General features: G+C 42.4%; 1 protein-coding gene and 1 pseudogene across 1 annotated transcript in view; one reads left to right on the forward strand and one right to left on the reverse strand.

Moving 5' to 3' along the window:
• LOC138665257 (zinc finger protein ZFP2-like) overlaps positions 1-5,463 on the reverse strand; it is a 65,200-nt gene extending 59,737 nt beyond the window's left edge. The window contains exon 1 of the mRNA XM_069752571.1: positions 5,377-5,463. The gene's annotated coding sequence lies outside the window, so the exon portion shown is untranslated. The remainder of the gene's footprint in view (positions 1-5,376) is intronic.
• Positions 5,464-7,305: 1,842 nt separating this feature from the next.
• On the forward strand, positions 7,306-21,077 carry LOC138665252 (zinc finger protein 665-like; annotated as a pseudogene).
• The last annotated feature ends 1,961 nt before the right edge of the window (positions 21,078-23,038 follow it).

Raw genomic sequence — 23,038 nt, forward strand, 5'->3', positions numbered from 1 at the left:
ACAATGAATCGATGGTACAATAACGGAGGCACCCCAGATGACACAATGAATGGAGGGTACAATAACGAAGGCACCACAGATGACACAATGAATGGAGGGTACAATAACGAAGGCACCACAGATGACACAATGAATGGATGGTAAAATAACGGAGGCACCCCAGATGACACAATGAATGGATGGTACAATAACGGAGGCACCCCAGATAACATAATGCATGGAGGGTACAATAATGGAGGCACCCCAGATGACACAATGAATGGATGGTACAATAACGGAGACACCCCAGATGACACAATGAATGGAGGGTACAATAACGGAGGCACCCCAGATGACATAATGAAAGGAGGATACAATAATGGAGGCACCCCAGATGACACAATGAATGGAGGGTACAATAACGGAGACACCCCAGATGACACAATGAATGGATGGTACAATAACGGAGGCACCCCAGATGACACAATGAATGGAGGGTACAATAACGGAGGCACCCCAGATGACACATTGAATGGAGGGTACAATAACAAAGGCACCCCAGATAACACGATGAATGGATGGTACAATAACGGAGGCACCCCAGATAACATAATGCATGGAGGGTACAATAACGGAGGCACCCCAGATGACACAATGAATTGATGGTACAATAATGGAGGCACCCCAGATGACACAATGAATGGATGGTACAATAACGGAGGCTCCACAGAAGACACAATGAATGGATGGTACAATAGCGGAGGCACCCCAGATGACACAATGAATGGATGGTACAATAATGGAGGCACCCCAGATGACACAATGAATGGATGGTACAATAACGGAAGCACCCCAGATAACATAATGCATGGAGGGTACAATGATGGAGGCACCCCAGATGACTAAATGAATGGATGGCACAATAACAGAGGCACCCCAGATGACACAATGAATGGATGGTACAATAACGGAGGCTCCACAGAAGACACAATGAATGGAGGGTACAATAACGGAGGCTCCACAGAAGACACAATGAATGGATGGTACAATAACAAAGGCACCCCAGATGACACGATGAATGGATGGTACAATAACGGAGGCTCCACAGAAGACACAATGAATGGATGGTACAATAACGGAGGCTCCACAGAAGACACAATGAATGGATGGTACAATAACGGAGGCTCCACAGAAGACACAATGAATGGATGGTACAATAACAAAGGCACCCCAGATGACACGATGAATGGATGGTACAATAATGGAAGCACCCCAGATAACATAATGCATGGAGGATACAATGATGGAGGCACCCCAGATGACTAAATGAATGGATGGCACAATAACAGAGGCACCCCAGATGACACAATGAATGGATGGTACAATAATGGAAGCACCCCAGATAACATAATGCATGGAGGATACAATGATGGAGGCACCCCAGATGACTAAATGAATGGATGGCACAATAACAGAGGCACCCCAGATGACACAATGAATGGAGGGTACAATAACAAAGGCACCCCAGATGACACGATGAATGGATAGTACAATAACAGAGGCACCCCAGATGACACAATGAATGGATGGTACAATAACGGAGGCACCCCATATGACACAATGAATGGAGGGTACAATAACGGAGGCACCCCAGATGACACAATGAATGGATGGTACAATAACGGAGGCACCCCAGATGACACGGTGAATGGATGGTACAATAATGGAGGCACCCCAGATGACACAATGAATGGATGGTACAATAACGGAGGCACCCCAGATAACATAATGCATGGAGGGTACAATAACGGAGGCACCCCAGATGACATAATGAATGGATGGTACAATAACGAAGGCACCCCAGATGACACAATGAATGGAGGGTACAATAACAGAGGCACCCCAGATGACACAATGAATGGATGGTACAATAACGGAGGCACCCCAGATGACACAATGAATGGAGGGTACAATAACGAAGGCACCACAGATGACACAATGAATGGAGGGTACAATAACGAAGGCACCACAGATGACACAATGAATGGATGGTAAAATAACGGAGGCACCCCAGATGACACAATGAATGGATGGTACAATAACGGAGGCACCCCAGATAACATAATGCATGGAGGGTACAATAATGGAGGCACCCCAGATGACACAATGAATGGATGGTACAATAACGGAGGCACCCCAGATGACACAATGAATGGAGGGTACAATAACGGAGGCACCCCAGATGACACAATGAATGGATGGTACAATAACGGAGGCACCCCAGATGACACAATGAATGGATGGTACAATAACGGAGGCACCCCAGATGACACGGTGAATGGATGGTAAAATAACGCAGGCACCACAGATGACATAATGAATGGATGGTACAATAACGAAGGCACCCCAGATGACATAATGAATGGATGGTACAATAATGGAGGCACCCCAGATGACACAATGAATGGATGGTACAATAACGGAGACACCCCAGATGACACAATGAATGGAGGGTACAATAACGAAGGCACCCCAGATGACATAATGAAAGGAGGGTACAATAATGGAGGCACCCCAGATGACACAATGAATGGAGGGTACAATAACGGAGACACCCCAGATGACACAATGAATGGAGGGTACAATAACGAAGGCACCCCAGATGACACAATGAATGGATGGTACAATAACGGAGGCACCCCAGATGACACAATGAATGGAGGGTACAATAACGGAGACACCCCAGATGACACAATGAATGGATGGTAAAATAACGCAGGCACAACAGATGATATAATGAATGGATGGTACAATAACGAAGGCACCCCAGATGACATAATGAACGGATGGTACAATAATGGAGGCACCCCAGATGACACAATGAATGGATGGTACAATAACGGAGGCACCCCAGATGACACAATGAATGGAGGGTATAATAACGGACACACCCCAGATGACACAATGAATGGATGGTAAAATAACGCAGGCACCCCAGATGACATAATGAATGGAGGGTACAATAACGGAGGTACCCTAGATGACACAATGAATGGAGGGTACAATAACGGAGGCACCCCAGATGACACATTGAATGGAGGGTACAATAACAAAGGCACCCCAGATGACATAATGAATGGATGGTACAATAACGGAGGCACCCCAGATAACATAATGCATGGAGGGTACAATAACGGAGGCACCCCAGATGACACAATGAATTGATGGTACAATAATGGAGGCACCCCAGATGACACAATGAATGGATGGTACAATAACGGAGGCTCCACAGAAGACACAATGAATGGATGGTACAATAACGGAGGCTCCACAGAAGACACAATGAATGGATGGTACAATAACAAAGGCACCCCAGATGACACGATGAATGGATGGTACAATAATGGAAGCACCCCAGATAACATAATGCATGGAGGATACAATGATGGAGGCACCCCAGATGACTAAATGAATGGATGGCACAATAACAGAGGCACCCCAGATGACACAATGAATGGATGGTACAATAACGGAGGCTCCACAGAAGACACAATGAATGGAGGGTACAATAACAAAGGCACCCCAGATGACACGATGAATGGATAGTACAATAACAGAGGCACCCCAGATGACACAATGAATGGATGGTACAATAACGGAGGCACCCCATATGACACAATGAATGGAGGGTACAATAACGGAGGCACCCCAGATGACACAATGAATGGATGGTACAATAACGGAGGCACCCCAGATGACACGGTGAATGGATGGTACAATAATGGAGGCACCCCAGATGACACAATGAATGGATGGTACAATAACGGAGGCACCCCAGATAACATAATGCATGGAGGGTACAATAACGGAGGCACCCCAGATGACATAATGAATGGATGGTACAATAACGAAGGCACCCCAGATGACACAATGAATGGAGGGTACAATAACAGAGGCACCCCAGATGACACAATGAATGGATGGTACAATAACGGAGGCACCCCAGATGACACAATGAATGGAGGGTACAATAACGAAGGCACCACAGATGACACAATGAATGGAGGGTACAATAACGAAGGCACCACAGATGACACAATGAATGGATGGTAAAATAACGGAGGCACCCCATATGACACAATGAATGGAGGGTACAATAACGGAGGCACCCCAGATGACACAATGAATGGATGGTACAATAACGGAGGCACCCCAGATGACACGGTGAATGGATGGTACAATAATGGAGGCACCCCAGATGACACAATGAATGGATGGTACAATAACGGAGGCACCCCAGATAACATAATGCATGGAGGGTACAATAACGGAGGCACCCCAGATGACATAATGAATGGATGGTACAATAACGAAGGCACCCCAGATGACACAATGAATGGAGGGTACAATAACAGAGGCACCCCAGATGACACAATGAATGGATGGTACAATAACGGAGGCACCCCAGATGACACAATGAATGGAGGGTACAATAACGGAGGCACCCCAGATGACACAATGAATGGAGGGTACAATAACGAAGGCACCACAGATGACACAATGAATGGATGGTAAAATAACGGAGGCACCCCAGATGACACAATGAATGGATGTTACAATAACGGAGGCACCCCAGATAACATAATGCATGGAGGGTACAATAATGGAGGCACCCCAGATGACACAATGAATGGATGGTACAATAACGGAGGCACCCCAGATGACACGGTGAATGGATGGTACAATAATGGAGGCACCCCAGATGACACAATGAATGGATGGTACAATAACGGAGACACCCCAGATGACACAATGAATGGAGGGTACAATAACGGAGGCACCCCAGATGACATAATGAAAGGAGGATACAATAATGGAGGCACCCCCGATGACACAATGAATGGAGGGTACAATAACAGAGGCACTCTAAAAAGTACAACTACCGAGGACACACAATTAACAGCGGCGCCCCAAAGGGTCCAATTTCTAACAGAGGCAGATCCATAGATATTACACATAAACACGGAGATCTTGAGATTGATGACTCTCACATCTTGAACTGTTAATTACTTTCCTGCTGATTATTAACACGAGTAAGGCTGCCGTCACACTAACAGGATTTGGTCAGTATTTTACATCAGTATGTGTAAGCCAAAACCAGGAGTGGGTGATAAATACAGAAGTGGTGCATATGTTTCTATTATACTTTTCCTCTAATTGTTCCACTCCTGGTTTTGGCTTACAAATACTGAGGTAAAATACTGACCAAATACTGATAGTGTGACGGCAGCCTAACACTCTTGCATCCCTGCACTAATAACATAAATAATGGCGCCATGTCTTACAGCTAATACTGACCAAATGCTAATAAATGACAAGAGAAATGTAAGTTGTCACCTGTTCCAGCTTCTTCTTAAAATTCTGCACAAATACAGCAATCCTATAGTGAAGAAGAACGAGACGAACCAGACATGCCCCCTCAGTAATGTGCGCATGCGCTTTACCCAAACAATAGTTTTGCGGCCATTTTGGATAAGGATTTTGCCCGGTCTCGGTCAAACCAATGGAGAAAGTGACGTTTTGCCAGGTTGCGGAAGTGAGCGGTGCAGCAGAGTAATTTGCCGTAAGCAGTAAGCACCAGTGATGAATAGTTCCGGTGCACTTACTGGGCGCTGATAGTGAATGCGATCAGTGTATGTAGAGCCTGTATTGTTATTTGTATGCTGCATGTGGTGCATCAGGAAGTGTGGGGGCGGGGAGTGACTCCTCGGGGGACTATAAGTGCCAGCAGGCAGAGTATTGGGTGAAGTGGATGGGAAGCAGCCCTGTGATGCAGTATTGGATTATGCCCATAGTGACAGGCAGCACATAGACCCCCAGAGCCTCCATGATGGGATGACTTATGGCTAGTGTCACATTGGGGGCTTGGAAGGTGATATATGCACACACAGTTTTTCCAGTACTTTGCTTAGTCCTCTCCAAACACCTCAAAAACGAAAGAGCCATTAGCTTGAAGAGTAACCATCGCGTAATTTTTATTTCATAACTCACATGAAAAATTAGAAAGTTTGGAACATATTTTATGAGAGAAATCTTCTGAACTGAGCCGTCACTTTCAGTCTGTATTGAGTAAAGATAGAGTTTTCCATTATTGAGATAGGAGATGACAATTGGCGGTTTTAAATTCTATGGCGAGACGAGCTACAGGCAGAGACATTCTGCTGCAAGCTCTTCTGAAAGCAGTTCCATTTCTCCATAGAATTTTCTGAGCACCAACTGTCATCTTCTATCTCAGTAATGGGGGAATCTTCATTCACTGAAGACAATTGTAACCTGGAATTGAGAATTTTGATCAGTGGCGGATGAGAAAGAACCAGAATTCTCTGCTAAGATATATTGCAAGATTTCTTATAGGGAGTAAAAATACTTACTGATCCCCCACTGGTTTGGTATGACATCTTAAATGTATCCCCTTTAAAGCTGCATATTGGCAGCAGTGCTGCTAGCTTTACAGCAGCACTTATCACACACACGACGGGGGGCACTTACTTATCACACACAGGATGGTGGCACTTACTTATCACACACAGGACGGGGTGGACACTTATCACACACAGGACCGGGGGGGCACTTTTCACACACAGAACGGGGGGGGGGGGGGGCACTTACACACAGGACGGGAGTGCACTTACTTATCACACACAGGACCGGGGGTGCACTTACTTATCACACACAGGACGGGAGTGCACTTACTTTTCACACACAGGACCGGGGAGCACTTACTTTTCACACACAGGACCGGGGAGCACTTACTTTTCACACACAGGACCCGAGGGGCACTTACTTTTCACACACAGGACCAGGGGTGCACTTACTTTTCACACACAGGACCGGGGGGCACTTACTTTTCACACACAGGACCGGGGGTGCACTCACTTTTCACACACAGGACGGGGGGGGGGGCACTTACTTTTCACACACAGGACAGGGGGCACTTATTTTTCACACACAGGACCGGGGGGCACTTACTTTTCACACACAGAACGGGGGTGGGGGGCACTTACTTTTCACACACAGGACGGAGAGCACTTACTTTTCACACACAGGACCCGGGGGGCACTTACTTTACACACACCAGGACCGGGGGGGCACTTACTTTTCACTTACTTTTCACACACAGGACCGGGGGTGCACTTACTTTTCACACACATGACGGGGGGGGCACTTACTTTTCACACACAGGACGGGGGGGGCACTTATTTTTCACACACAGGACCGGGGGGGCACTTACTTTTCACACACAGAACGGAGAGCACTTACTTTTCACACACAGGATCGGGGGTGCGCTTACTTTTCACACACAGGCTGTTAGCCAATAGGCAAATTTACAGTTTTAAAGAACAACTCCAGCATTTTTTCTTTTTAATGTCTGGAGTGGTGCTTCAAATCTAAGATCCCTGACTGTTCCCTTATACTTACCCGCCAGCGTCTTCACCTTTTATTGACGCCGCTTAGATATTGATGGCTTATCCTGAGAATAGGCCATCAATAAAGAAGTAGTGGTCAGCCCCTTTAAGGCTATAATAGCTAGAGGATATAAGTGATCAACATTAATATAGCCATATATACAGAGCACTGATGTAAAAGCAAAGCCCCAAATGAGGTAACAGTTTCTGAACAAATTCATTTGGTGCACTTCAGTATAAGAATATACATAAGGTATAGATCCAGATCTAGTACTATAAGAAAATACAGAAGGTGAGTATGCAGATGAATTACCGTAATAATGATAATGCAGGGACTCAACAGATGGTAGTAATATAATGCCAGTAGTATATATTAACGCTATGTGCACACATTGCGGATTAGGCTTAGCAATTTCTGGTGCGGATTCTGCCTCTCCTGGCACAAAACGCACCTGCGGATTTGTCGCGTTTTTGCTGCGGTTTTCTTGCGGATTTGCGGCGTTTTTTTACCCTTGTGGTTTTCTACAATGGAATGGGTACAAGAAGCTGTAGATTCACAAAAAAGAAGTGACATGCTACTTCTTTTAAACCGCAGCGTTTCCGCAGCGGATTTTCCGCAAAATGTGCACAGCATTTTTTTTTCTCATTGATTTACATTGTACTGTAAATCATTTGCGGATCTCCAGCGTTTCTGCACCGCAAAAAGCGCTGCGGATCCGCAGAGAATCCGCAATGTGTGCACATACCCTAATAGTTATTTGCAGGACAAAATTAAATTGCCCCAACCACTAAAGAGGATTGATACACGTTTCGCTATGCAGCTTCATCAGGGAGTCATTAAGAAGTTAAGATGGAACATCATCACATTACACTATACTACACACTGTCAATCTATCTCCATCTGACATCAGTGAGGTTCTCTACTGCACACACTCGCAGGCTCCAGTCCTATTATCATTCTAGGACAGGTTTCTGTCAGTGTAACAAGACAGCGGCTATTTTAATTCTTCAGTGATTACAGACAAAATGAGTGTGATTTGCCAATTAAAAGTATTTATTAATAGTAACATTTTATTTTCTGTTTTTTTTTCTATTCCCAAATAATCCCTTTAGGGGTTACTTAGATACTCTTATCCTCTGAACAACAGGTAAAAACAATGTACTCAGTTGACAGATAAATCCAATAAATGAAAATCACCAGGGGGATGTCTTACTCTGAATTCCCAGGATTGGGTCCTGATGAAGCTATGAAAACAGCGAAACACACGTGGTAGTGTGAGCTGTTGAGGGTCCCAGCAAACATGGCTGAGGGTATGTGCCTATTTGCTTTCTGCTTGTAATAAAATTGGATCATTCAGATGTCTGTCTTTTTCACGTCCGCAAAAAAAAAAACTGGTACTGGCGTCATCAGTGTTTTGGATCCGTGTTTCCACGGTGTTGGTTCAGTATTTTTCACCTATGAATAAATAAATTACAAAGCTTCTCCTATCCTTTGAAATGTTAAACATGGATGGCCCATGAACGTCATCCGTGTTCTGTGTGTGTTTTTCATGGCCCATAGACTTGTATTAGCCCTTTTTATCCGTGTTAACGAAAAAAAGGACGTATCTGTAAGTTGTGCACGACCACACGGTTTGCAAAAAAAACCACGGATGTGAATGGCACCATAGATTATAATGGGTACGTGCTGTATCCGTAAAAAACAGAGATAGAACATGGACGTCTGAATGAGGCCTTCTACTGATGGCTTATGGATTATTTGTATTGGAGTTAGGCTTAAGCTGCAGGTAGCCGCTCCAGGGCAGTCCCCGGTACCTCGGCAGCTGACCCCAAGGGTCCAGATTGCAGACACAGACTCGGAGTTACTGGCATAACAGCATACTGGTGCTGGTTAAGACAATGTGGATTCTGAGAACACTAGACAGGACAGACACTGGTGCTGGTTCAGACAGGATGGGCTCGGGACTTGGGTTCAGACAGGATGGACTAGGAACAGGTTCTAAGTAACTGATCAGGTGCGGAAACAGGGACCTGACAACACACTTATCAGCTTGAAGACTAGCTAAACACTGATGTTGCTCAGGCACCTCTCGACAGGGGAGGGTGTCTTAAATACCTCATGACTCTCACCTATAGGCTGGGGATATTTCCAGAGTGTGCTTGCTGCCCCTGTAAGACGGAGAAGAGCGCCCTAAGCCCATTTCTGGGAGACCTGCGCGGGCCTTGGGAGTAGGAAGCCGCAGCAGGGATCAGAACAGAGCGGCCGTAGCGGTATGTCGACGTCTCAGTTGGGGAGAAGAGGCACCATGCAGAGTCACTGACATTACAACGTTAAAAGCAATCAATATGGAGAAAAAAACATTATTGAGACTGACACGTTTCTGATCTTATGGTCAATATTCATAGTCCAAAAGGCAATGTGTGTACAGCTTCATTTATACCAAAAACCGGAACACAGACACACCCCGTTGTTTCCTGTCACATGTGATATAGGAAAATGTATAATTAAATTTACAAAACCAAAAACATATGTACAAAATAATGCAGATATACAGAGTACAATTAATATTGCATTATGCAGTCTGAACAATGGTGTAAACCAGTTGGGTGGGTTGAATTCAACATCAGAATCAGGAAGGCTTTCCAATTCAGTCAGTAAGGACCGTAAGGTCAGAAACACGTGAGTCCTTGTCAGGTTTCTTTCTCCATTTTGATTGTGCCTGACTTTAAGTTATAGATGAAGATATAAATAAATGTCTTCTTTTATCCATAACGTTGTTCTGGCATTTATGGATACACTTTCTGTGTATGCACTGTGTGAGGATTGAGTTATATTATTTATAAATAATGTAGATATTATTGCCGAGCCCACTCCATTATTCTTAGTGGTAAGTTTGTCTTATTTAAGCATGAACATGTCTATATAATTTTATTTCTTTTACTTTTGACAATGATTTATCTTTCATATGGTTGTTTCTCCGCTCTGTATTTGGTGGGTTGGAGTAAAATTTATTTAAAAAAGTATCATATAAATGTGTTATGATTATGTTAGTGTTCTTTGCCTTCTTATTCTATCTGTTTGTCCACCAGAGAGAAGTTCTAGCCCCTTTTATTCCCAGGATTGTCCAGAGGAAGATAAGTGTTCTGCAGGATAATCAGGTAAATGTTGTAGCAGTTAAAGTCACGTTATGCAAACCAAAATAATTTTGATGCTTTTTTTTTACTCCTTTTTAGGCTGAAGATCTGCTTGACATTAAAGTTGAAGTCATAGGTGAAGAAGATCAGATGTATATGAGGGCTGATCTGGAATGTAAGGAAGAAGAGACTTTCGTTAATGATAAAGGAGGTAGGCGCTTTAAAGTTTCCAGTAATTCCCATAATCTGATGATCCTGTGTGTAAGCCATGTCTCCACTTTGTGTATCTGTGTTTCCCATAGATGGATCCAATAAGAAAAATGTATCAGAAAGATATCCCAGTCCTGTAAATACCCTAGACCGTTCAGTAGAACATTACAGTGTCCCCAAGGATCTACAGGTAGGTGAAAATGAGAAATTAATACATTAAGTCTTCATATTGCCTAAAAAAACCTACATTTATCTGCTATCCCAACATAATAATGTATCTACTCTTTAGTAAGACAGGAGGAAGTTGGCAGGTTTTGGGAGGATTATCCAGTGTCAGAAGTGGCGGTCATGGGACCCCAAGTATGCAATATGTATATTCCCGGCCACATTCCAACTAGATGGGCGCAGTCTCACTTCATGCAAGTGTATTGAGCAAGGCCGGAAACAGTCTAGTCGAAATGTGGCCAGGGGTGTGCTCCCGTCATTGTATAATTCTTACAGAGTGCAGTGTGCACGATGTGAGGATTCTCAAGTCTGCAGTCACATTGAGTGACTTCATACTTAAGGCTGGACAACCCCATTAAGAATGTCTGCACGGTTCTTTTCTATCAGGGATATGTGAAAGTCTAAATTCACACTTGGAGAAGCCCAAGTTCACTCACCTCTCCTATCACTCAGTCTTTGTGATGATTGTCAGATGATAACTTACCTTATACCTGCTCAAGTGGAATACCAAAGGAAGATCTAAAACAAATCTGGCAAGATATAACTTAAACCACCAATGAGAATAAAAAAAAAGATTATGTATTGAAATGTTACACTCAGTCTCTATATGTGAATACACTGTGAAATAGGCCAGGTGGCCACAAACATAGATTGAGACAAGGGGAAGTTGGTTAAATAAGGTGTTGCTTACCCATGGTTATGGAGGAATCAGTGAGGCCCACCAGCGCTACCCTGACTCACTTTTTGCCTGTTGCTTTCTCAAGGGGAGGTATCTCCCTTTATTCCTCAATCCCCCCTCCGTTTTTAACCCCTTCATGACCAGAGGTATTTTCAATTTTTTTGCGTTTTTGTTTTTTGCTCCCCTTCTTACCAGAGCCATAACTTTTTATTTTTCTGTCAAAATGGCCATGTGAGTGCTTGTTTTTGTGGGACAAGTTGTATGTTTGAACGACACCATTGGTTTTAACATATCGTGCAGTGAAATTGCAAAAAAAAGTGCAATTCCACAGTTTTTTTTTTTACCATGTTCATTAAATGCTAAAACTGATTTTCCAGGTCATTACGAGTTCATAGACACCAAACATGTCTACGGTAAGTTGTGAAAAAAAAAATCCAAACTTTGTTTTTAAAAAAATGGCGCCATTTTCCGAGACCTTTAGTGTCTCCAATTTTCGTGACCTGGGGCCGGGTGAGAGCTTATTTTTTGCACGTTACGCTGATGTTTTAATTGGTACCATTTTGGTGTAGATACGATCTTTTGATCGCCCGTTATTGCATTTTATTGCAATGTAGCGGCAACCAAAATAAATCATAATTCTGACGTTTCGAATTTTTTTCTCGTTACGCCGTTTAGAGTTCAGGTTAATTCTTTTTTTATATTGATAGATCGGGCGATTTTGAACGCGGCGATACCAAATATGTGTATGTTTGATTTTTTTGTTTTATTTTGGATGGGGTGAAAGGAGGGTGATTTGAACTTTTATATATTTTTTTATATATATTTTTAAAGGGAACCTGTCACCACTTTTTTGCTCTATCAGCTAAAAATATAATTTAATTGCTTGTCAGGTATGCATATCACATCTACATTTGTAACCCCCCGACACCCCATGCATCACACGTAAAAACCTTTTTAATTTGTCCCGCGCTGTAGGTTAATCTGTTCAGTCTGGTCCGATAGGCGTTGCCTCTGTTCCCTCACTCCACCCCCCCTCAGCTTCCTGTACGCATTCTTCGCCGTGAAACATTCTTTGCGCGTGCGCATTGCAATTTGACCTCGCGCGTGCACAGTTTTTTGCGGGCAAAGCCAAAAAACAGTATGACGCATGCGCCGTACTGCTTTTTGGCTTTGCCCACGCGCGAGGTCACATTGCAATGCACACACGCAAAGAATGTACGCGCTCTGCAAGATTCACTGCGAAGAATGCGTACAGCAAGCCGAGGAGGGGTGGAGTGAGGGAACTGAGGCAACGCCTATCGGACCAGACTGAACAGATTAACATACAGCGTGGGACAAATTAAAAAGGTTTTTATGGGTGATGCATGGGGTGTCGGGGGGTTTCAAATGTAGATGTGGAATGCATACCTGACAAACAATTAAATGATATTTTTAGCTGATAGAGCAAAAAAGTGGTGACTGTTCCCTTTAAAAACATTTTTTTAACTTTTTGTATGCTTCAATAGTCTCCATGGGACCTGCACACAGGTGATGATCAGATCGCCTGTGTGTAGCAGAAATGCTCACTTGCTATGAGCGCCGACCACCAGGCGGCACTCATAGCAGTCCAGCTATGACAACCATAGACCTCTTGTTGTCATTCCAACTCATCGGTGACCCACGATCACGTGACGGGGTCACCGATGGGTGGGATTTCCAGCACGCTTCCAGTAAGTGCGAGTTAAATACCACTGTCAGAAATTGAGAGGTAAACAGCAGCAGGTGGATCGTGATTCTACCTGCGGCTGTTAGAGGCACATGTCAGCTGTTGAAAACAGGTGACATGTGCCGGGAAAGATGTGGGCTCTGCGCTGGAGCGCACATCAGAGGGAGGGATTCCGACATGGGCGTATATTACACCCAATGTCGGTAAAGGGGATAACCATTTATAATGTTCCTTCTATTTTAATGCTACCATTAAAAGTCATGTTTTAACCCTGTTATGCAAGGCGGATGCGGGTATCCCCTTCCTTTTCTGTTGTGAGAGAACAGTGGTTTCCTCAAGTGTGAATTGAGACTTTTACATGTCCCCAATATAAGAGCTGGTAACAAACTCCAAAGACTCATTTGACTTTCATGAATTTTGGGACTCCTTTGGTGTAGACTTGGTCTCTATTTTGGATGGATTGATACCATGCGCCAAAAAAAATATATATTTTTTGCTTTGATATTAATTAAAGTAATACTGCAGGAATCTTATTTTTGTTACGGTTCAAAGTTACAATTAATTTTCAGTTTCTTAAAGCTTTTGTTTTTCTTGATTTGTTAATTATTTTATCCACATGTAGAATCATGGTGAACACCTGATTGATATTAAACCTGAGGTGACTTCGAAGGATGATGAGGCAAATGCCAGGAATGAGCAACAGTGTAAGGAGGAGGACATTCCTGTTAATATTGGCCAGGGTGAGAGATAACCACTAACTTTGGAACATTATTTGATCATCATGTATAGACAAGTGTATTCAGAAACTTTTGTGTGTTTTCTGCAGATGGATACAGTAACAGTAATGGTGTGCCGCAGGATCATCAGGTATTTAAATCTTGGTGGTATCATACACCAGTATACCAATGTAGGATCTGTTTCACAGAGATTGGCCACGCACTCAACTTGCTGTCCTTATCAGTAGAGTTGTTGCACATCGGTTGGCAGGACCCAGTCCGTTGATCATGTCGGTTAGCTGTCCATGCTGGGCAGGAAACTATATAGTGCCTCGTACCTGACAGCATCCACGGCTCTTCTTTTGATAAAATGGCCTGGCGCGATGTCATCTTTGTAGCATGGCGCTGGACAAGTTTCTGTGATTTGATTTGCACCAATTCTGTTCAGCAAATAGCAAAATCCAATTATTATAAGGGTTGTCCAGGACTGAGATATTGGTGATCTGTCCTTAGGATAGGACATCAACATTAAACCCCTCTACCACTGGTCATTTTCTGTGTTTTTGTTTTTTTCTCTTCTTCTTCCAAGAGCCATAACTTTTTATTGTTCCGTCCTCATAGCTGTATAAAGGCTTGTTTTTTGCAGGATAATTTGGACTTTTGAATGACTTCATTCTTTTTACCATGTATTGCATTGGAAAGCAAGAACAAATTCCAAGTGCAATGAAATTGCAGCAAAAAAAGTACAATTCCGCTATTTTTATTATTTTTTTTTAACTTACCGTGTGGACTAGATAGTAAAATTGACCTGGCAATATGATTTTCTGGTCAGTATGAGTACATAGATGCCAAACATGTACAGTTTTTGTTATCTAAGTGATGAAAAAAATTTCATAAATTTGCAAAAAAAACACCTAGAACTGAGTTAATCAGTTTTTACCATGTTCACTGTATAGTAAAAAGCATCGAATGTGATATGTTAATGACCCTCGGCTCCTGCTCTGCTGCGAGTGTGAGCCGAGTGTCAGTGCACTGTGCTTCGATCCTCTCGCATGACAGCTGAGGAGGAGACGGACAAAGTAATTTCTCCATCTCCTCCATTGCCGGCATGATATCTGAGTGCAATGCGATGCTTCACACGCACTCATAGACTTAAGGTACCGTCACACTTAGCGACGCTGCAGCGATACCGACAACGATCCGGATCGCTGCAGCGTCGCTGTTTGGTCGCTGGAGAGCTGTCACACAGACAGCTCTCCAGCGACCAACGATCCCGAGGTCCCCGGTAACCAGGGTAAACATCGGGTAACTAAGCGCAGGGCCGCGCTTAGTAACCCGCTGTTTACCCTGGTTACCAGCGTAAAAAAACAAACAGTACATACTTACATTCAGCTGTCTGTCCCTTGCCGTCTGGTTCCTGCACTGACTGCTGGCCGTAAAGTGAAAGTGAAAGCACAGCACAGCGGTGAGTCACACAGCGGTGACTCACCGCTGTGGCTGTGCTCTGCTTTCACTTTACGGCCAGCAGTCAGTGCAGGAACCAGACGGCAAGGGACAGACAGCTGAATGTAAGTATGTACTGTTTGTTTTTTTACGCTGGTAACCAGGGTAAACAGCGGGTTACTAAGCGCGGCCCTGCGCTTAGTTACCCGATGTTTACCCTGGTTACCAGTGAAGACATCGCTGAATCGCTGTCACACACGCCAATTCAGCGATGTCTACGGGGAGTCCAGCGACGAAATAAAGTTCTGGACTTTCTTCCCCGACCAGCGATCTCCCAGCAGGGGCCTGATCGCTGCTGCCTGTCACACTGGACGATATCGCTAGCCAGGACGCTGCAACGTCACGGATCGCTAGCGATATCGTCTAGTGTGACAGTACCTTTACAGTATATGGGTGTGTGTGATCCGATTCACGGATGCAATCGCAGCATGCTGCGATTGTTTTTCGCATGTTGAAGCGGCATGAGAAAATAATCAGAGATGTGAGCTTTCCTCATAGGTTAACATTCGGCTGAGTGCAATCCAATTTTTCATTGGATTGCACTCGTCAGATTACATCACAAGTTGAGCGAGCCCAAATGCTGGATTTCCCCGGAAGATTATCATGACATTACGGAGGTCTTCAGGAAAAAGTGGAAGGCGCACACAGCTCGTAGAAATTAGAGGTGCTGGCTGAACAGGATTAATCAAAAATGTTATAAAACAGGAATCAACAGGAATCTTAAGCAATGTTTGAAAAAGACCCGGACTAGGTCGAAATTTTACTCGCTGCTTAACACTCACCAATTTTTGCATTATTTTGATTGTGATGTAATTTCCTTCTGTACAAGAATTAAATGATTCATTTTGCATCCACCTGAGAGCGGCTGATTAACTCCTTTTTATAAAATTACAAAGCAACCCATTGGCACCCCACTCTCATATCACAAGCTTGCCGATGGGCGTGTGAATTTCCAAGATTAACAGCTGTACTGGAGCCTGGGTCAAAGGCAGAGACATGGCTTGTGATGTACATGTACGTCAAAGGGGTTAAATCAATTGGAATCGGGCACCCCAACTGATCAGCTGTTAATACGTGTCATGCCCCTCCTGAAATATTAAGAACAAGTTCCACTGATACATAACAATCAGAGACTCACAGGGATGCACCCTTATAATGGACATGCATTAAATAACAGGGAAAAACTCCACTACTAGATATATCCTACACAAAAAACACGGAGCAAATATAATCCCGAGACCATAACTTACTAAAAAAGTAACAAATTTATTAATGAACACAAAATGTATACAGACTTGATAAACAGGGTACAGACAGAGCTCGGATACGGAAGACAAAAACCACTGAAAATCGCACCACAGGCAAAATAGAACAGAGCCAGAGACACTAAAAACATGTCATGCTAAGTACCTATGTAAGGAGCTAGATCATAAAAGTGCATAGTGCCTGATAAAGTGTAGCAGTGCATGTTCCTAGTGCGGCCATGTTTGTAACTGGTCATATAAACCTTAATAGGAAAAAAGTGATAGTAAGGCCAAGTCAATCTTACCCATAGAGTTAGTGCCAGTGTCAGTCCAGCAGCCCCGACGCGCGTTTCGCGTGGGCTTCCTCGGGGGGCTGAAGTATGCAGTTATCCATTCTTGGGTACTGGAGTCATAAGGATACGTCATGAATATTTTAGTCCTGGACTATAATGTTCTAAGCCTTATGCCATAGAGAAATTGAAATTTCTCATATTCTAAAATAAATTACGCTTTTCAGATTTATATCAAGGAGGAGATAAAGGAGGAAGAGGAGGAGGAGCTACTTGTGACCATTAATCAAAGATCCAGATCCCCAGATCATATCACTACAGGTGAGCCTTATCTCCATAATAGAGAAAAAACATATTTTACGTTCAGTCAATGCATTGGAGAGCATTTGTAAAGTATTTCTTGTTAGCACCATTCATTTAATTGATCGGTTTAATGGATATGGATTCTAAAAGTGCATGTCTGGAATATAAGATATGCTTCAAGGCACATTTTTAAATGAATTGAGATAAGAATTAGTTGAGTAACATTTTGGGGCTGTTTTCCTTATTGGTTGCAATAAGAAAACACTGGATTCTTCTGGTTATCCCTAAGAACATAAAGGCAATTTCGGATGTATGTAATGGAATTACTGGGTTTAGATGTTGAAGGATGACTATATTGAGTGAGTCTTACAAAATCAAGCAACTTAGAGTACCTATCAGCAACAAGGGTCTACCTTGATATGTAATAAAAGAATGAGCATCCCCAGGCTGGTTATTGTGAACAGTATGCAGTAGGGTCAATGATGTCTCCCAAAAACAGTTCAACTTTCTAGCAAAAATCAGGCGCAAACTTCCTGCTTGTATGATCCTGACATAATGAGTGGGATCCCACAGCATTCTGCGCCCTCTTTTTGCAGTGAAAACGCAAGAGTTCATGTGTTATCATGAGATCTTGCTCTTTGCGCTATTCCGATGCTGACAAATCCTTTAGTAAGACTTTACCGAACGGTAACTTCCTTAGAGCAGTTACCATCTGGTAACTATTTAGTAAGTAATGCAGCAGTGCTGGGAAATTTAGAGAGCAAGATCTCAAAATAAAATATAAGAGGAGCCACAAAGGATTGTGGGATCCCACAACCCGGAAGTTCGGGCCTTACTTTTGCTAGCAAGAGGCAGTTAGAAGAGACATTGGGAACCCTTCTCCCATTTGACAGTAAATTGAAGAAGAAAAATAACCAGTCTGGGGCTGCCCGCTTTCTTTTAAAATTATAAGGGCAGCCCAAGACTGATGATGAAGGTGGTTAATTACAGCAGCCCAACAATATGTTGCTATTTTATGTTTAATTAGTATAATAATAAAAATGTCCTTTTTTATGTTCAGTATTTGGCCACAGGATGAACACTAAGACAAAAATGTTATGTCCTGTCTATAAAGGAAAAAAAATCATATGGGATTCTCCAGGACAAAAGAACATTGCTCAAGCTATACATGGTAGACATGAAAATACAGCTCTAGTACCTGATATTTGTAATTACGAAAACGTTTTTGAGACATCAGCATGTTGTGACAGTTCGAACAGAACTCGTATTGGTGAAAAATTATTCACGAGGTCAACTTTTGGAAAAGATCCTAAAAGACAATCATTTATGTGTTCCAGATGTGGAAAATGTTTTAAGCACAGGGTGTTTTTCCTCTCTCATCAGAAAATCCACAGAGGAGAGAAGCAATATCACTCAGTACATGTTAAAAGGTTTAACTCATATGCTCTTCAACAGAGTCACAGCAAGAAGAGACAATTTTTTTGTTCAGAGTGTGGAAAATGTTTTGTAAAAAAGTCAAGTCTTGATGAACATTGGAAAATTCACACAGGACTGAGACCGTTTTCATGTTCAGAATGTGGAAAATGTTTTGCCTACAAATCATGTCTTATCGATCATCATAAAATACACACAGGGGAGAAGCCTTTTTTATGCTTGGAATGTGGGAAACATTTTGCAAAGAATTCAAATCTTGTGAGACATCTCAAAATCCACACAGGTGAGAAGAGGTTTCCATGTTTAGAATGTGGAAAGTCTTTTATCGAAAAAGCTGGTCTTTTGAAACATCAAAAAATTCACACAGGAGAGAGGCCATTTTCATGCTCGGAATGCAAGAAATTTTTTATTACAAAATCAATTCTTGCTCAACACGAGAGAATTCACAGAGAGCGTCCATATTCCTGTTCAGAATGTGGGAAATGTTTTCACAACAAATCAAATCTTGATGACCATCTGAGAACTCACACAGGTGAGAGGCCATTTTTATGCTCTGAATGTGGGAAATGTTTTGCCCACAAATCTTATCTCACTGACCATCTGAGAATTCACACAGGAGATAAGCCGTTTTCATGTTTGGAATGTGGGAAATGTTTCGCGTACAAATCAAGGCTTGTTCAACATCAGAGAATTCATACGGGAGAAAAACCATTTTCATGTACAGAGTGTGAGAAAAGCTTTACTAGCAAGCTAAGTCTCGTTATACATCAGAGAAATCACACAGGAGAGAGACCATATTCATGTTCAGTATGTGGGAAAAGTTTTACCAAGCAGTCAAATCTTAGTAAACATCGGCGATTACATTCAGAGGAAATACAATTTTCCTGTTGGCAATGTGGGGTTAGTTTTATAAAAAAAGCTGATTTTGTAAAACATTACAGAATCCACAGTGAGAAGAAACCATTTTCATGTTTGGAATGTGGAAAAAGTTATACCCGAAAATCTGTACTTGTTGAACATCAGAAAGTTCATACGGGAGAGAGACCATTTACATGTTCAGAATGTGGAAAAACTTTTGCCCACAAATCTGTACTTCAGCATCAGAGAATTCATACAGGGGAAAAGCCATATTCATGCTCAGAATGTGGGAAATGTTTTGTCAAGAAATCAAGCCTTGTGAGACACCAAAGAAGTCACACAGGGGAGAAGCTGTTTCAGTGTTCTGAATGTGGGAAAAGTTTTGCTGAGAGATCAGGTTTAGTAAGGCACCAGAAAATTCACACAGGGGAGAAGCCATTCTTATGTTCAGATTGTGGGGAATCCTTTTCTGTCAAGTCCAAACTTGTTAGGCATTTGAAGACTCATAAAAGGTAGAAACTGTTTACACATGGAAGATTTGTTGCAGAAATTTCGGTGACTAAAAATCCATCTATTTAATCTAAATGTTGTGTTTTAGTGGATAAAATCATTTGGCTTCCTAACCTGGTTCTAGTGAATATGTGCTTAAAGGGAATCTGTTAGCAGGTTTTTGCTATGTAATCTAAAGACAGCTGAAGATAGAGACTGAAACATAGAATTCAGAGATGTGTCACTTGTCAAAGTGCACACTGTTGTTTACTATCTGTGAAGGATTTATCACCACGTGATTAACACTGCCAAAGTATACTAGTCCGACAACGCCCCCTTCCCCTGTGATAAGCACCTCACTGTCTATGGACTTTGTACATGGAGAGCCTGGTGTAGGGGGGAAGCTATTCTAAATCTAAAAGCTTTTATTGTGTCACAACTGCTGCACCGAGTAAACTGAGTGATACATCTTTGGACTCTGCTTCTCTTTGTCTATATCAGATTGCTCTCAGATGAGGTAGCAAAAACTTACTGACAGATTCTGTTTAAAAAGAAATGTGAGAACTTCCAGGCCACCTAATCCGCCTCCATAATTATTTCCAGCCATATAGCTATTAATGTTTGCACAAAAATTGCATCCGAATAACTAAAGCAATTGTTACCATCCACCTCTCGTGTCTCCCCTTTTCCTCATAGTTTGTAAGCTTGCGAGCAGGGCCCTCACTCCTCCTGGTATCTGTTTTGAACTGTATTTCTGTTATGCTGTAATGTCTATTGTCTGTACAAGTCCCCTCTATAATTTGTAAAGCGCTGCGGAATATGTTGGCGCTATATAAATAAAAATTATTATTATTATTATTAAAAATTACTTTTACTTTTATTGCCCTCATTCACATATGCAAATTATCTCTGGCCAGTTTAGTCGGTAATCTAGGTAAGTGGACTACCAATCAAGTTTACAATTGCACGGTCGACAAGGTAGGGCGTATTAATAAAATATAACTTTTAATACAATATCTTAAAAAGGCTAAGGTTCGTGATGTACAATATAGAAATAGACACACAAGCTTAAAAATTATCATCACTTATCTGGGTTACGCTAGAATGTATTTGTTGTCATTGTGATGCGCATCTAGGTGGTATATATCTAATATATAAAGCTGAATGTGTGTGTGTGTATGTGTGTTTATGTATGTGTGTATGTCCGGGATTGGCATCTGCACCGTCGCAGCTACAGCTACAAAATTTTGCACAGTCACAAGTCTGGACCCCGAGAGTGTCATAGGCTATGTTGTGAGGCGAATTTTTAACCCCGCGTGTTCCAATTCACCAAACAACTTTGCCCCTATCTACATAATGGGGAAAAAGTGAAAGGAAAAGTGTTGGAGGCAAATTGACAGCTGCCAGATGTGAACAAGGGGGACTTAAAGAATGAGAGTGATGGCGCCAAAAAGTATATACCGTACAGTTGCTAAGGTGGGGCCCCGACATGGGATACTCACCACGCACGGGGATATGAACACACACGCAAAATGCGCCACACACTACCACGTGCTTTAACACATATACCACCTTCATCACACATTTTACCACACATACACCAACCTCGCTACATAAAAGTCGAAACAAAAAAGTCGCCACTCAAAACTCGCCACGCGCAAAATTCACGTCATGGAAAACTCGCCACACGCAAAACTTGCACACGCGGAAAAATTGCCACATGCACAAAAGTTGCAACACATGCTAAAGTTGCCTCACACAAAACTTGCACATGCTCAAAACGCACCACACGTAAAACTCGCCATGCGCAAAACTTGCTGCACATCACTTGCTACACTAACCTGTCAAATGCAACTCGACACACAAAAAGTTGCTACATGCATGTCGCCACACAAAACTCATCTTACAAAAGTCGCTACATGCATGTCGTCACACGCAACTCAACACACACAATTTGACACATGAAACTCGCGCTAAAAAACACACAAGTCTGGTATTATCCTTCAGTAATAAAAATCTGATTAATAAGCAGACAAACTACAAGAGCAACAAATGTACCATATAGGACATACGGCAGCTGTCAGTCACAAGACCTGTCTATTATGTGCATGTGTGAGCTAATATATACTGCCAGTGGGGAGGGCTTCCTGTTGGCTGGGGATTTATCAGGCTGCCAATTTAGCTTACAGATACTGAGGTAAAAATATTGACCAAGTAACGTGTAAACGAGGTCTAATACAGGAGGAGATGACACACAGGTATATACTATATACAGGAGCAGATGACATACAGATATATACTGTATACAGGAGGAGATGTCTTACAGGTATATACTATATACAGGGGAGATGACACACAGGTATATACTATATACAGGAGCAGATGACACAGTTATATACTATATACAGGAGGAGATGACTTACAGGTATATACTGTATACAGGAGGAGATGACATACAGGCATATACTATATATAGGAGGAGATGACCTACAGGTATATACTATATATAGGAGGAGATGACATACAAGCATATACTATATACAGGAGGAGATGACACAGGTATATACTATATACAGGAGGAAATGACATACAGTTATGTACTATATAAAAGAGGAGATGACACATAGGTATATATAGGAGGAGATGATATACAGCAGGTATATACTATATACAGGGGAGATGACATACAGGTATATACTATATATAGGAGATGACATACAGGTATATACTATATACAGAAGAGATGACATACAGGTATATACTATATACAGGAGGAGATGACACATACACTGTGTGCAGAAT

The sequence above is a fragment of the Ranitomeya imitator genome, chromosome 2 (assembly GCF_032444005.1).
Source record: "Ranitomeya imitator isolate aRanImi1 chromosome 2, aRanImi1.pri, whole genome shotgun sequence".
NCBI classification, from domain to species: Eukaryota; Metazoa; Chordata; class Amphibia; order Anura; family Dendrobatidae; genus Ranitomeya; species Ranitomeya imitator.